The following is a 13,954-nucleotide window of genomic DNA, read 5'->3' as shown; positions in this document are numbered from 1 at the left end:
AGTGTAACCTGGTGTTCCCTTGGACATATAAGATAAAGCGACAGTCTCTTCAATGGAGTGGAGCTCTGGAGGTTCGCAGCTAGAGTCTATTGACATACTGAGACAACCCGGAGTGACGGCAATTGATAAAGTTAGAAACAGAAAGCTCCTTTCCAGGGGTCGACAATCTCATTCTACGAGTGATTTAAACAGAAGCGCTGTCCTGCTGGTCTGGATGTTTTAGCCGGTGCGAGGAGGTGCCGACCTGCTGGAGGACAGATTAAGGAGAGTCTAGAAGCTAAGACAGCTGGGGTGCAAGAAAGGAGAAGTGGAGGAGTCAGTCATAGATCTAAGATTCAAAATATTATACTTTGCAAGGAAACAAAATCGGAACAGATTACACAGAGACCAATTAAAGTATGGAATTTGGAAGTAAATTGACAGCATGGGGATTAAAATATTGTAGAGGAAGGAGTTAACTGCAGCACTAACAAATCTGGTGGAGCCAGCTGCCTGCATCACACTTAGCTACATGACTAACGGTGGGCTTTTTTGAACAGAAGCATGCAAAGTATTGCCGGCAGGGTGCTCGTAAAAATATTTATTTCTTAACAAGACGCTACAGCTGGCTGGAGTAAGTGTTGCCATGCGATCACATTCAAAATATATTTAACCCTCTCCTTTACCCTGAGGCTAGGGATCTGAAGGTCAGCAGGTTGCCGGTTCGAATCCCATAAACGCCACAAGTGACTCTACTCCGTTGGGCCCATGAGCAAGGCCCTTAACCTGCAATTTCTCCGTCCTGAGTATGATGTTAAGCAGGTCCCCCAACTTGCAGGGAAAACCTGTGGGTTGGTGACAAGACTGGCACTCCAGCTGCTGTAAAAACCTCACAGTGTGGTGCTGTTGTGTCACCCTTTGCACGGCTGCACTCGCATCTCAAATCCGGGTGGTTTGCCGTGTGCTGGGTGCGGCAACGTGCTGTAATCAGCGCCTGCTCCCAACCTCTCTTTCTCCTTTACCTTACTAGTTGGGACAGTCAGCACCATAGACATATATATAGGTAGATGCTGCATTCACTCTGTTGATCAGTTAACACGATACGTCCGCGCATCTGCCATATTGCGAGTGGCAAAAGTGCCATTTAAACTAATAAAGGTAGATGTGGCAACCGGGTTTTCTGATGAAAAAACAATAACGTATAAAACAGTATCGTTTACATACAACATATTTTGGCGAATCGTTTAAAAGCAATTATTTATATCCATTTATACACTAATAATGGCAATTATTGACTAATGTCTAAAAGTCAAAATAGTAAGACTGCAACTGGCAGTCTGGTCTTTGTTTTAACAGTGAAATGATAAACTCAATGACAAAAATAAACAATTTTATTGTACGCAAAATGGCTTAATAATTTCTGAAAACATTTCACTCATTCCTCTCTCAATCTCTCTCTCTATCTCTCACACACACACACACACAATGTGGTTACTTAAATATATACAGGATAGGATCTAAAATCCTTGAAACAGAACTGTTTCCGTGAGTTGCCATTCTGTAATTTGAGAGTATTCAGTCTGGCGATATGGTGCAGCGTTAGTTTGTGGAAGACAGACACAACTACAGACATGAACATAAAATGATGGTTGTCAATTTCAAACTGTGTTTCCTCAATGTGCTCCTTGAGAAAAACGCATCATCTGAACCAATCTCAGCCCGAACAAACTGATTGATCAAAGATCCACTGACAGCTTGCCCTAATGTCGACTGTCGGATAACACGCTCAGCCACTTTGACCACCTTGACTGTACCCTCAGAAGGAATTACCAAACCTCTTTTGTTTTTTAATGTGAGCAAGTGGTAGCTTTGATCATATGATGCCGGTACAGCATCTGTTACCAAACTAGCATGGCACACATCACAGGACAGCTTTCTCAAAATCTTTCAAAAGACAAACCCTGAGATGTAAACAAGGGCATTTTCCATGAGGCCACCAAAGCGGGTTGGTAAGTAGCTACGGTCACACACAATTGCAGGGATATTTGCAAAAGGGGATGGAAGCTCTTCTTCTGCTGCTGCTGGTGTAGAGAACAACAGACAGACAGTCTCATCCTTTGCTGCCACGTTTCCAAATGTGCTTGGAGAGGCACCACACCGAACCATGAGACAACGGAAAATGGCCTGGAGCTGACTAGCTGAAGGGTTGTTATTCCAGCCCCCTAAAACACACATGTACCACTTTTACAGATCTTTACTCTTTTTCAGTTGAATTTCTTGAGAAAGAAAAAAAAACTGCACTGCTAGTAAAAGTTTGGCTTCATAAATTGTACAAAGTGATAGATTTACATGCTTGTCTGTCTGTCCCCACAAAATCGATCAATCACAGCTGTCAGTCTGAGGATATTATAAAGACAATGCAATTACCATGGTAATACAACACATGAATGCATAGCTTTGCTATCTTAGCCTGTCGTAGCTAAAGTTAAGATTATAAAACGGGATTTTCTAATGGCCAAATATAACCAAAACAATTGTTCAGCCTTACCTATGAAATGTAATCCCCCCGGGATCTGGTTTGGGGCGTACAGCGCTTTGTACAAGACCAAGCAGCACATGCGTGAGGCATCTTTATCCACTACAGTACTTCACTCCACAGCAGTTCCACTCGTAATATGGCGGCGACGTTGACGTATGACGCTGCTGGTCATGCGGCCTCTAGTAAGTCTATGTCTATGGTCAGCACTGTCAACGCTGTCACTGAAACTGATTTGTTTTTTAACGGCTTGCTCGCATTGAATAGCGGATGCGGTTTTTTCTTTTTAAAATAGGCGCATGCGTATGGCCGATTTCATCAGTAATGATTTTGATTGGCCGAGGAAACCTGGAAAAGGGAACTTCAGGTGACGACTAGAGGACTGTGCACAAATCACAATAAAGAGCGCCATTTACAAAGTATCTGGGAGTATAGAAGAAGGCAAGACGCTTTCCGAAAGCGAAACGACTAAAACGGATTATAGCTGCAGCCTGTGAGTTTGAAGTGACAAAAAGTAAAATGGACCTATAACAGGTGGCGGCATCCTGACCGTGCCTTCATATGTGTGGTTTCTGAAATACTTCTTCGTGGAGGAAGAAGAGAAAAAAGTTACGGTTCCCAATGGTGAGGTCATTTCAGTTCGTCTACAGCGTTTTGTATTTATTTTTATTTTTTCTTTCGTTCTTCTAACTTTGCAATAATCGGAGTCGGTTGAAACAGGCAGAATCTGTTCATTTTTCCCCTTCTGAAGGGCCAGTGTTCAGGCAGAAAGATGAACTTGGTCGGGTGTGCAGCTCCGATTGCTATCCTTAGTCATGAATATGTTTCGCTTTTAAGACTGTGTGCCGTGAGACACATTTTGCTCTTAATGTGGACAGTTATGCTAAGGTGACCATCCGTCCCCGTTTTCCGGGGACAGTTCCCTTTTTCGGACAACTGTCCCCACTCAGAAACATGTCCCCGGTTTCAGCTGGCTCACTTTTTTGAATGTATCTCATCACCACGATAATTTGAACTCGGCGCGCGTGCGCGGTGTTTTGACGGAGGCTATGCTTTACCGCATCCTGCAACTTTGGCGAGAAATCACGTGATAAGCTTTCGCTTTGTACTCTAGTGTTTAGAGTCCCTACTCGTGATCTGTAGATTCTAACCACCCCCACCCCCACCCCACCCGCCTGGACCAGGAGTTGGGCTGTATACTCTGTCAAGTTAATGTGTGCTATTAGCACATTTTACTGGGATTCATATCATACACCTAGATTTTATAGGACCCACTGTATGAGTCTTTTATCGACAAACCAAAAAGCTGTGGCCACTCCAAAGATTTCAAGATTGCGTTTTCCAGAGACTAGACACCCTGCCTTGCTATTAACCAGTCAGTCGGGTATTCCAGGCAACAATGAGTAGGACCATTTGAAGAGGGGAAAGAGCTGGAGGTACCAAAGTACTGAAGCTGGAACAGAGGAGAAGTAGAAGCTGTGCAAGTGCAGGATGTTAGAAAGTCCACATGGCAGTGCAATTGGCACGAGGAGCCCCGAGAATTCAAGTGCTAAAGAGAGGATCACAAAGAGTAGGCCACAGATAATTACCAGTAAACATGAATAAGGGGCAAGGTGAGGTGAGGTGTGTCGCTACTTGTTCAGGTGTATTGGTGCAAATTATTTTGAATGTGATTCCCTTGGCATGTAATAGGAATGGTAGGATTAAGAATAACTGTTTTGTGCAAAACCGTTAATATTGTAATGACTCTGGGTCTGGACATCAGAGGGACACTCTTCTCGGGTGACAGTGGACTATCTGAAGAGGCTGGAATACTTGGAGAAGCCTCCAAGAAAGCAGCTTATGAGCAGCAACTAAGCTGCAGTTACAGACATGGCAGTTAGAGAGCACTTTAATTCCATTCCTTGTCTGATTTGTAGCTGTCGGTGAGCTTCAGCTTTGGACCCTTTGCTTGGGTTGGCTAACTGAGCCAGGGGATATGGGGGTGTCTGTGTTGCCTCTGATCAAAGTGAGCATAGTGAGGCAGAGCTGGGCAGTGTGCATTGCTGGACAAAACGTCTGGGAGTAGGTGGTGCCGCAGGACAGCTGTGTGGCATGGCAGGAACAGCTGAAGATGCCAACGGTCCCTTTTAAGGCCACTCGGCAACAATCGGTGTAAAGAAGTTTATCCCATTCCTCATATTCCTAAAAGAGATCTTTAAACAGGCAGTTTCTTGCAGATTTCTTTACACCCATTTTGTAAATTGTGATAATCTAATACAGTGTCGCTGATAGCCACTGTGTATCCCAGATGCACGAACGTGATACTAGAACTAGGCCTGGATGGAGTGCAAGTTGCATTTCCATATCCATTTTTCAATGTATTAATCTGATTGTATATTTCTGAGTCCTAGGGAGTCAATATTCTGCTTGGGCACAGGGCAGTCACAGGGGGTACTCGCACACAATCATTTTTACACACTGTATATGAGCCATCTTAGAGTCGCTGTTAGATATCTACAGTACATGTCTTTGGGCGATGGCCTGATATAGGAAGGAAGTGCAAAGCTGGGATTTAAATCCACACCTGTGATGTTTTGAGCACTACATCTCTGTGTTCTCCCTTCCCCAGATTTTCCTGTCTTCTAACTGCAGAGTTGAACCAGATTCATCTTTCTGCTTTGTTTTTGAAGATTTATTTTATGATTATGAAATTAGAAAGCATTTGTGACATTTTGTGCATTTTTTTTTCTTCATCTATTCTTCTGTTCATTTTCTGTACTTGCTTTACTAATACAAGATCAAAAGTGGGATGCAAATTCTGCCATGGCATTTAGTGAAGCTCAGCCCTTATTGTTTTGGCATAGGGTCATGAAAATAAGGTGCACTGTATACGTGTAGTACAAATCCAAAACAAATTGCTCATTGTTGAGGTCTTTTTCATTTCAAGTATGTTTCTTAGTACAAACTCCTTTTGCCATGTAGTCTTGATAGCCTTCTTATGACTTCTGCATGAATCATCTTCTTAAATAAACCCCTCTTTAACCAAGAAGCCTGTACAGTACACTAAGGTGGAGAACTGTGTACAGTATTAATAAGGTACACTTGATATACACTCCGTGGCCAATTTATTAGGCCCACCTATCTAGTAGAGATAAGACCCGTTGTAAATTTAGAACACCCTGATTCTTTGAGGTGTGAACACAGCAAGATGCTAGATGCCTTGAATATGAGTATAATGGGAGGGGGCGTTATGCATTTTAATGGCTGTGGGCAAAAAAGTGTCCCCCTAATGTGGATATGCTTTACATTTCACACTGACCCTAAACCTTAGGCTCTTGGCTATGTGGGAGCATATACTCCAAACTGTACTATTATGTAGCACCTGTGCCTGTGTTTCTTCTTACCAGACTTGAGGGCTGTTGGTCATAGCATGCCCACTAAGCAGTGCCATCCATTAAGATGCACCCTTGCTCATATTGGGCTGTTTGACCTAAAACTGCAGTATGTGCAGACCCTATTGAGGATGTCTCCTCTCACCTCTACTGACTTGGAACTAATGAGGAGATCTTAATTCTCTTGCAAAATCACAGACAGGTGAGCAGAGCAGCAAACAATTGTTTTATTTTATATAACCTAAGCATCTTATACCATAAGCAGCAACAAAGGCACCAATAGTATATACGGTATAAGGCCTTGACACTTGTAGCTGCAACAGTTTTAAGATGGTCTTCATTCTCTGTGCAGGCAGCTCATTTCTAAGTTACACAGAGGCAGACTCACAGTAGCAGATGGAAAAGAAGACCCCCATTCTAGGTTATTGTCTGGTTTATATCTCCTGTCTATTAGGCCTACCCATACTGTGAGTGCTGCTGAGTCATGCCTCCTTTTTATTGTTATTTTAAGTAAAACTTTGAAACCACTCAGTAAATAATTAATATACAAATCACCATCTGAATGATTAAATCTTTTGTTAAATAAAACAAACAAGTCATCATTGAATCATCAGCATATGAAATATGAAAGCTAAAATAGTCCAATTGTTAAACCTTAACCAAAGATTCTTGTAATGCCGGTTCAGTTATTTCAATCTTAAAAAGGAAACAAAGTCCATGTAATCCTTCATGCAGGCACGCCTACATCATAAGAATAGCATAGTTCCAAAGTATGAAAACTTTGCAAGTTCCAGAATTTTCATCCACACATCAGATTCCATGGCTGAATGAGCTCATGTCTAAATCTGCCTGAGAACAAAGCATTGTTTGTCACAATAGACCCTCATTTTGCCATCCTCTATCTCCAGTGTAGTACCACTGGCCATTCTGATCAGTTTCACATATCCATCATCCCCTGCGATTGTGACACTCCCTCAACAGACTGCAATATACAAGAGTACACTGTCTACTATGCAGTTTGCCTCATTTTAGGAGGCCCAGGTCCCTCCTGGACCCCGTGATCGTCAGAGGTGACTGTCTGCAGAGGGTGCAGACCTATAAATACCTGGTAGTGCAGCTGGATGATAAATTGGACTGGACTGTCAATACTGATGCTCTGTGCAAGAGAGGACCGAGCCGACTATACTTCCTTAGAAGGCTGGCGTCTTCCAACATCTGCAATACGATGCTGCAGATGTTCTATCAGACGGTTGTGGCGAGCGCCCTCTTCTACGCGGTGGTGTGCTGGGGAGGCAGCATAAAGAAGAGGGACGCCTCACACCTGGACAAACTGGTGAGGAAGGCAAGCTTTATTGTAGGCATGGAGCTGGACAGTTTGACATCTGTGGCAGAGTGACGGGCACTGAGCAGGCTCCTGTCAATCATGGACAATCCACTGCATCCACTGAACAGTATCATCTCCAGACAGAGGAGCAGCTTCAGCGACAGACTTCTGTCACTGTCCTGCTCCACTGACAGACTGAGGAGATCGTTCCTACCCCACAATATGCGACTCTTCAATTCTACCCTGGGGGCTAAACGTTAACACTACACAAGATTATTGTCTGTTATACCTGCATTTTTATCACTGTTTAATTTATTGTTTTTTTTATCAGTATGCTGCTGCTGGAGTATGTGAATTTCCCCTTGGGATGGATGGAGTGAGTGAGTGAGTCTGTCTGTCTGTCTATCTGTCTGGTCAGATATGTTCTTCATTAACAGATATTTCTTCAGACACCCACTTGCTGTTGACTGCTGTGTAAAATCTTGGTGTAGCCCTGGAAGAGTTTCTCTCATTCAATCATCACAAATCTTTGAAAACCAAGCTGTGTTATTTCTTCACAACATTCCCAACATCTGACCTTTCCCTCTTTCTCAGATAGACTACTGTAACTAGGCTACCAGCAACTGCAATCAGACATCTCCAGTTTGTCTTGGACAGGGGTTTTGATCTCAAAGATTATATGGGCCAGATCTAGCTGGCCCTTGGACCTTTTTAAAGCAGCCCAGTTCACCAAAATTCAAAATATGTGACATAAGGACTGCAAAGACTGTTGCTTTTCTAAAAAAAAAACAACAAAAAAAACCCCAACTTTTGTGAATTTTCTATGTAGATTGTAACTGTTCAGTTGCATTTATCTGTGCAGCACAGCTCACTGTAGCTACTAACCTGTAGTTAGAGTGTAAAGTGGCTGATTGTAATGACTCAACAAGCAAAAATGAAAAAAGTCACATGCCACACTGCCATAAAGAACTTTTATAGCATGATAGGTGACAGTCTCATGGAGGAGATGGTAGCTCAACTTCACAAACGCTGCATCGCTCACTTTCTAAACCTGCACAGGTGTCTGTGCTGGCCATCCTTCTGCAGCTTTCCTGACTTCTACGTCTGGTCCACATGATTCTTTTGTCTTTTCTGCTGACTTGACTGTTATATGTTGTCTTTGTTATCCATCACCAGCATTTTTTCACCCAGTTCTTTTTTTTTTAATATGGTCAAATGCCATCTAATCGTGATGCAGGTGTAAACAGATGTACTTTGCTTTACCTACAAATTCTCACATGTGCCTGACACATCATTTTGACTTTATGAGCTGTAATTTTTTTTCCACTGATTTAGGTTCCATGGCTTGTGGTAGCTTTCCTAACTCACTGCAATATCCAAGAAAGGAAAAGCTGATAAAGTGGGAAGATGGTTTTAATAGAGACACAAGGCAGGATATACAGTTGTGGTGAGCATGAAGGTACCTCTTTGTCTTCCTTGTAAAGAAAATGATGTAGTAGTTGTCTGTTTCTTCTATTCTGTGCCAAGTGGGTTTATAAATGGTTATTAAAACTGAGTTGGACACCCATTTCTGGAATGTAGTTTGTCTATTGTTTTCTCTGCTTCTCATTTCACTCTCGCAACTCAAGTGCTTTTATTTCTTCCCTGGCCACTGGGTACTCAGTGTCCAATTCAAATTTTTTGTGTTCATCTACCGGCCCCTGAAAGTTATGCTCCTTAATATGTGTGTTTTCTTGTTATTAGTCTTTAACGGAAGTCTCCATTCCACGTTTGCCTGTCTGCTTGCCTAATACAGGACTATGCTCCTCAGTTCTTATTAACAAACATTAGACTGCGCTTCCCACTAACATCTGAACAGCTCTATTGAAACTTAGGCACCTCTTTGCAGTTCAAAATGGTACTGTTCATATTTTCTTCCTTTTTCACTTTCCTCCTATTGATTTAATCTTAAAGCCTTATGTATTCTAGTTTTTCATCAAGGATTAGCACAAACTTCTGCAGTATCCTTCCTGTGTTTAACTTTGAAGCTTTGTTCACTTTTGTTAACTTTACAATCATGAGGCGGTACAGTGATACAGTTGTGTTGTATTATGCTGCCTTGCAGTATGGAGACCTTGACTCATGTTCTGAGTCCTACCTGTGTGGAATCTGCATATTCTTCCTGTGTCTGTGTTGGTTTCCTCCCCATTTCCAATGTGGAAATTCTAAATTGGCCCTACCATGTGTTTGGTGGATGTGTGTGTGAGACACCGTATGTGTTCTCCTTGCAATATGCCAGGCTCCAGCCCCCCTCTCAACCTTGGTCTAGATCAAAAGGGCTTGAAAACCACATGACTTTGTAATTGCTCAAATTGTATATATTATGGTTTGGTTTAGCAAGTTGCCTTGGATAAAGGCATCTGTTAAATAAAGAATAATAATGATAAAGAGGCTGCTCTGGGCCTTTTACTATAGCAGGTCAGTGTTGTCCACCCAATCTAGTCTAATCTTCTGATGAATCTCTAGTTATTTATAAATCCCCTCATCTTAGGGGCTTTCTGGTATGCTGGAGGTTTACGATCAACTCCTTTGTCTTGATAATGTTTAATCCCAGGTGGTGCTTCATGCAGCACGTGATGAAGTCCTCAACCTTTCCATACTGTCTCATCAAATCTGTCAATGCAGCCTGTAATGGAGGTGTCCTCTGCAATCGTTGGTAGATGGAGCTGTACTATGAATTACTCAAAATGAATGTGTGTGTCTAGCGGGAGGCATTGGCCCCACAAATGGAACAAGTTCATTTGTGGCAATCACAATATAGAAAGGTTGTCCCGCTTATAGTTCTGCCTCAATCAATCAATAGTCATGAAATAACCACCACAACAAAAACCAAACGTGACACCAATAGTAATTTTATGATTGGCTTGTATTAAAGAATCTTACAGCACAAAAAAATCTATAATCGGGCTCTGCCAGGAAAACCCCAACTAAAAGTCAACAAAGATGAATGCAGCAGTTACTGGAGGTGTTCTACTTGTTGTTTTCTCCAAATGCTGATGGCGCATGTAGAAATTTGGATGGTGGAAAGTTCTGAAGGTTGAAAATGAAAACTCCTAGAGCTGAGAGGACTTGTGGCGCTCCAGTGTATACACAGTCCAGTGGTTGTGGGGTTCTTGATGCTAGGCTGTGATAGCACTTTTTATAACTTTGAGATATTTCATTGACATATTAAACCAATCAGTATCTAACTAGTAGCTTCAACACTCCCTCCACTAGAAATCTCTGGAACAAACAATATTTCCAGAATTTCACCTGGCAGAGCCCAAGAACTACTTATTCAACAAACTGATACAGCATAATAATGAAAGCAAAAAAGCAAATAAAAAAGTAAACCAAACCATATAACATAAATGGAAATAAAATATGTATGGCATATGCATATATACTAACTGTAAAATTATCTTGCCTAATGCCAAGCAATTTTATGTACTAATTTATTTAAATTAAAGAATAAAAAAATCAGTTCAGAATAATGAAAAAAATGATTTTCAGAAATACTAAATGAACCCTATGATGTGCTGGCTTCATGTTCAGGTTTTGTTTCTGCCAGCAGACCCCTGTGACCCTGTTCAGGACTCAGTGGGTTTGAAAATGAGTGACTGACTAAATAAAATAAAAGCAAACAGTGAACAATTAGAATCACAATAAAACAGTAATAAACAAAAAAAAAAAAGGAATGGGCAGCATAACAAGCAAAACTTGTGTGCAGTCCTAACAAAGTTGTACTTTAAATTGCTGTTGGAGAAGATTTAATGTGGTGGTTCATGAGAATAAAACATCTTAAACAATGGATAATTGAACATTACACTGTAGATAAGGCAGAAAAATGTTTTCTGTTGGCAACTGTTGAAAGCAGACATTATGGGGCTGTGGAAGTATCTAGAAAACGTAGATGGGAAATAAAAATGTTATAGCTATAAACAGTAGATGATGTCTCTTCATAGCTATTATCAACAATTACCAATCGTACTTTCTTCAGGATTTCTCATTTTTTAACTCCTTTATCTCAGAATTAACCAGTTTAGGTAGTTAATACATTCCTAATGTTGGCAAGCAAGAAACCTCCAACATGGCCCAGACTGTCTAAATTCAGTGCATGTTCCTGCTCATTTACATGCCTTATTATTTGCAGTATTTAGCTTTTAGTTAACCTGTTAAGAAGCTAAATATATTTTCCACTAAATACAAAAATAAATTATTAAAGTTATGATTGGGGATCACATTAATGTATAACTTATTAACTGTAACTGTTGGTTCATTTCAATAGGGTTTTGGAAATGAGAAATCTTGGAATCCGTTGGCTGAGATTAAATTAATTTGCAGTAGATAACCTTGAGAGGGAAATGCTGAGTTACAGTGAGTGACTGGTTTGATGTTAATTGAGTCTCGGGTTGGGCACGAGCAGTAAGATGGCCGAGGGGTGGTACATTTGCTAGCCATGTCTTTGATTATTCAAATTAAACTAGGAGGTGAACAATATGACCTTATACTTAAAGTACTGGGGTATGGGAATCCATGGGAAGAGAGGTCTAATAACAGAAGAGTAAAAGTAGGTAATTATTTTACTTAACACTAGAACATGAGAATCGTATGAATATGTTTTTAGTTTAAATGAATCAATAATTGTATTCTCTATGAAACTGTGTATCACTGCATTGCACATAACGAGTGGTAGAAGTTGAAATGTTTCAACCCCTTTTAACTAAAGCCAAATAAAACTTTTACTTATATGATTAATGCCACACCTTCAGAGTCTGATTTGGAGAGTGGCCGGCGGTATGGCCGAAAGTGCCAAGCAGTGTAAACTACGAGGCCAAGCAGAGCCCCTGCGATAATGCAGAAACAGAAGGAAGCGGTCAGATTGAGCACTGCTGCGTAATTCCAAATGGCAAAGATGAACAATGCCACACCAGTCATTATCAGGAGATATGACAATATGGCCAGGAAAATGCCAAAGCCCCAAACATGGACCTCGCATAAACAGGCATCTACTGAAAATGTGAGAGGAGTAAATAAGCTTGTGACAAAAGAGCCGTGAATGAAAAGTCTTGCCCACGCCATTGCTTCCATGCTTACATTGAAAGCCTCCATTTCATTCAGTGAAAGACACACCATACTGGCAGTGGTTTCATTCTGCAGGCAAAACCTTAACAAGCTAATGCTGTAATGTTCACTCCGGACCAGATCTCCTGATTTGTACACCATGCCACTGAAGAGCAGGGTTATAACGACCAGCATCAAGGCAATGATGACAACGACTTGGAGTCTGTCCCTTTTCTGGATAACTCTGCCGCCGTCCATCTTGATTGAAGGTTAAAATCGGTACTGCAGATTTCTTTCTTCTCTCTGTAGCTTTAAAAACAAAATAAAAACAGGCCTGTAATTTCATGTGTTCCATTAAACCATTTAGTCCAACACAATGTCACCAGCAGTGTGTAACCAGCCTTGAAATGTTGGTTCCATTCCAGGGCCAAATGACCTAACTGATATGTCTTCAGGATGTGAGTGGAATCTAGAATGCGTGAAAGAAAAAATGTACATGGCCACAGGGAGAACATGCATTCTCAGGACAAAGGGGACACACAAATCAAACCCTAATGCCATATGTAAATAAAAATAATCTGAATATGCTGTACAATTAAATACAATAATACACTGTCATGCATGCAGGTCAGAGGAGTACCTTCAGGGCTCATATGAGGTAAGCAATACCTAACTAGGGCGAGAGGGGTGCGGTTGCTAACAGTATTGTTCTCTTATCTTCCCTACAGCACTGAGAAACACCCCTTGAGGGCAACTGTCTCCACCCCATCCAGTCAGGGACCTATAAAAAACCAGATGCCCCTGAATGTTGGCATCTCATTTGGACCCGGACTTATTGGAGGATTGGAACATATTTATGTTTGGTTATATTTTGTGCACTCCTCCTATTTTGTATAACTACTGCCATTCCAATTAAAAGGGGGAACCCAATACATGTCTGGATTTGCCCTGTTTTTTCTTTGACTCATCCACAACATATAACAATAACTAGGAATGTGCAGATTTGAACAGGGAGAATTGCTCTTTAAGAAAACATCAGTCATGATCTTATAAAATGACAATGGCATTGAATGCAGGGCAGGAATAAACCCCGGACACGCTACCAGTGCTCACTCTTAACCTCCGTTTTCTACAATGAATCATTTTAAAGTCGCACGTTGATGTAATTATCATATGTTTCAAAACTTATGCACAACTGCCATATATCAAAGTTGTTTTTGTACCTTGCAATAACCCCACATGTCAATCAAAAGCAATAATGATATTTTTGCATACCCAAAGGTATCTTAAATAAATTACAAGTTTCCATGTTGTCTTCTCATTTTCATTAGTAAAGTATGTGATTTGCACGGGGACGTATAGACCCCGAGGTAAGCTGCGTGACACAGGTGAGTGAATCTGCTTTTATCCAAGTTCGCACGTATACAGGACCACACCGGAAAGGCTCATCGCAGTCCAGTGATTTATAGTTGTCTATGATTGGTCATTTTTACTGTACGTCACAGCTGTGCGCAAAACACTCCTAATGGAGTTCAGTATACTGAGTGTGTGACAGCTCCTCTTTATGCATCGCTATGCACAGTGCTTGAGTCACGTTCTCATCGTAATTTTGAACTCAAGACGCGTTTGTTGAAGGACTCGGGGATATGTTTAATATGT

The 13,954-nt window shown here is 41.2% G+C and overlaps 1 long non-coding RNA gene across 1 annotated transcript; it reads left to right on the top strand.

The window, feature by feature from the left end:
* The first annotated feature begins 2,723 nt into the window (after nucleotides 1-2,723).
* On the top strand, nucleotides 2,724-13,095 carry LOC114664152 (uncharacterized). Its single transcript, XR_003718229.2, has 3 exons — nucleotides 2,724-3,139; nucleotides 8,549-8,672; nucleotides 13,024-13,095. It is a non-coding gene; the product is annotated as an uncharacterized LOC114664152 (long non-coding RNA).
* The last annotated feature ends 859 nt before the right edge of the window (nucleotides 13,096-13,954 follow it).

Source organism: Erpetoichthys calabaricus, chromosome 1, assembly GCF_900747795.2.
Source record: "Erpetoichthys calabaricus chromosome 1, fErpCal1.3, whole genome shotgun sequence".
Classification (NCBI taxonomy): Eukaryota; Metazoa; Chordata; class Cladistia; order Polypteriformes; family Polypteridae; genus Erpetoichthys; species Erpetoichthys calabaricus.
The sequence above is the reverse complement of the archived record's forward strand: the minus strand, read 5'-3'. Positions and strand labels throughout refer to the sequence as shown.